This window comes from Coffea eugenioides, chromosome 4 (assembly GCF_003713205.1).
Source record: "Coffea eugenioides isolate CCC68of chromosome 4, Ceug_1.0, whole genome shotgun sequence".
Classification (NCBI taxonomy): Eukaryota; Viridiplantae; Streptophyta; class Magnoliopsida; order Gentianales; family Rubiaceae; genus Coffea; species Coffea eugenioides.
In genome coordinates this window covers 15,407,090-15,410,240 of record NC_040038.1, presented here as the reverse complement: position 1 = coordinate 15,410,240, position 3,151 = coordinate 15,407,090, and the positions used below count along the sequence as shown (strand labels likewise).

The 3,151-nt window shown below is 35.4% G+C and overlaps 1 pseudogene; it reads right to left on the bottom strand.

The window, feature by feature from the left end:
• LOC113767347 lies at nt 1–2,803 on the bottom strand (annotated as a pseudogene).
• Between the last annotated feature and the right edge of the window lie 348 nt (nt 2,804–3,151).

Below are 3,151 nucleotides of genomic sequence, written 5' to 3'. Positions count from 1 at the left end.
ACCACTTTCAGCAACTCAAGAATCCCTAAAACTCCTAAGAAATTTATTTCTTCTTTCCAGCTTTGGCAACGTCACCAGCCTTTGTCTTCTCTACGCCATGGATCTTTTTGGTTCTATTCTTCCTTTCTTTGAGCTATTTCCTAGATTCTCCACCTTTGTATCTAGGCCATTCCTGATAAGCCGGTACTTGGGTTCATATTTCTTCACATTCTGGACAGAATCATAAATCAATCCAAACCTAGTTGACTTGCCTCTCCCAAAGTGCATCCTAAATTTGAAGACAAAAATGGCATTCGGGTCCTTGACCTCATACATCCTTGCCAATTTCTCCTTCAACTAAGCCTTGGAAACATTAGGTCGCCACGAATGTAGAACATCAATCATGAATTGCTTCCTAGAGAGAAGCCAATTAGTCATAAACTTCCTGGTTCGAATAGTCACCGCCTTGTCCGCCATTTTAATTGTGTCCTTCGATGCCGTTGGCCTCTACAACGCCCCTCACCTGCCGATTCTGCTGCTCTCTGCACTTGCCGAGGTTGTTGTTTCTTCTCTCTCAGTTTGTAGAGTCAAAAATTAAATGTATATTGTCAAAAAAAGACCTCTCTCAATTTCTTTCTTACTAATGCTCGAGCATTCCTCCTTATTGGGCTACTAATTTTGATATCTTTCCTCAACGCATTTGCTGTAAAAAGGTAAATTTCTCTTTTTTTTGCTCAATAATCGGTTTCCCCCAAATTTTATTAACCCAATTTTGTGCTCCCAACATTCAATTTTTGGGTAAATTCTCTTCTTGTCCATCATTTGTCTAGTTTTTCTAAAGTTTCTTACCTTAGTTATGCTTTCTATAGCATTTTTAGGTAAATTTCTTTAGCATTGTGGGTTTCATTTGTGTGGTGGTGTGAAGAAAGAAAAGAAGGAGTGGTGTTGGTGTGGTGGGCTGGATTATTGTGTACCGACAAGGGCAAAGAGGTTGAGAGTTGTGGGAAGGAGTTGACTAGGTAAAAATCTAAAGAAGAGGAAAAAACTAGACAAAATTGTGTAGCTGCTCTGCCTTACTGTTGTTCTTTATCCTCTTTTAACCAATTATTTATGTCTCAATTTTATGTCTTAGCACTTTTGCTTTGTTCGTTTTTTGCACTCTGGTTTGCTTTTTATGTCCTCAGATAGTTTTTTTTTAACTTCTCTCTAAGTTAAATGTTTTATTCCCTTGGCTGCGTTTTTGTTGTTTGGTGGGATATGCAATTAATCTTATCTTAAGTACTCTTTTTCTCTTTTTCCCCTGTTTTTGAGTGATATGGGTTGTGCTTACTTTCTTTTGTTGTTAAGTTGGTTCTGAGGCTTCATGCATATTGTTTATGTCTTGATTTTACGTATCAGCACTCTTGTTACATATCAGCACTCTTGTTACGTATCAGCACTCTTGATTTTGTTGTTACGTATCAGCACTCTTGCTTTGTTTGTTCCTTGTTCTTTGTTATGCTTTTATGTCCTTAGATAGGTCTAGTCTTTAAGTGTATTCTCTAATAGGGCTTGTTTTTGTTTGTGTCTGTTGTCGTTTAGTTGCTTTCTATTATTTTGGACTTAGAGCTTCAGTTGGTTCTTGTTTTGTTTAGCTTTTTTGATAAGGCCATTAGGTGATGCTTGGCAGTCTGCATTTCTTGCATATTTTGGTATCTTAATATGAACAACCAAATTGACCAAGCTTCAATGCCTAAACCTAATGGTTTATCTGTCAAGACTTCAAGCTCTTTCCTAATGTTTCCCGGTTGGAAGTGCTCTATCTTTGTGTCAATGTGCACACTCACAAATCGACTCCCATTTCTTTTGTTTCCATTTATTCATTTTTTCTAGAAACCTAGACAAGTTGCACTACATCATTGCATTTGTACTTTGCCTAAAAAGCTGTATATTAGCTATGGATGTAGTCCTGCAACTTGAGATATGGTAGGCTTGAGTTTTTTCTGCTAACTTATAAATTCATTCTGGAACACAAACCTCTAAATCATGTATGAGTATTAAACCTTGTCTGATTGGTAACTTGTGAGAAAATCTCGTGGCTTGATGGTTGTAAATATTGGTGAATTGGATTTTTTTTTTTTTTTTTTGCATGGAGATGATAATATTTCTCCTCCTTTTTGGTCTTATTCTAGCAGAGGTATTGATGACTAACATAATGTTGGTTATGGATCTGTCCTTTGCTGCTACATAATGCAATTACAGTTACTTTAGACTTTGTTAGCATGCTACTTTCAAATGTGATCCTTTTAACATTAGTTCAACTTTTGTATGTGATCCGTGCAATTCAACTTTGGTTACTCAAGTATGGTGAAGTAGTTTATACATATGTTATGCCATTGTGGATGGGTAATTCCTGTGCTTTTTGGTTCAAATTATCATCTATGTTCTTACCTTAATTATCTTTTATTTCTCCATGCAATTCAGTTTTGGTTACTTAAGTATGGCGAAGTAGTTTATACTTAGGAGTAGTTTGTGATTTGAAGTCTAATTTGAAATGGTTTTCAAAGTATTCTACCTTAGGGCATAAAATAGGATATGGTGAAGAGGACAGGGTGCTTGTTTTTCTTTCTTGAAAAATAAATGTACCTGATAAATCAATAGCCTATCTGATGCCACTGGCTATGAGGTAATTTTTTTCTCAACAAACATATTATTTTTCACAGTTCTATTCAGCTTATTATTTACTTGAATTGATGACGAGTATTTACTTTGTTAGATTTTAAGTAATACTGAATTCTTGAAGCTAGGAGGGAGTGTTAAAGATAGAGTGGCAACGAAGATTATTGAAGAGGTGACTTAATTGTTTTTCTTTAATTTGCTGCTTTTAAAGTTCTCTTATTTAGCTTTGAAAGTTTTGAACTTTGGATCTTTCATTACAGAAATTTGTGCTCTCTAAGCTTAGCATATGTTGTTTTGAAATATTGAAATGATTTGAGTTTTTGTATGATATGATGGTGTTATTGAGGTAATGTGTTTGAGCACAAGCTAGGATAGTGATGAGTTCTGATCTTGGATGGTAGCTATTAAGTCTGGCAATTTACAGTATTTACTGCTTTAACAAGCATTTACACGGCAATGCCAATGCTTTTCAGTAGCTTTTAGTTGTTATTGTGATTGGAGTAATTTGGGCATA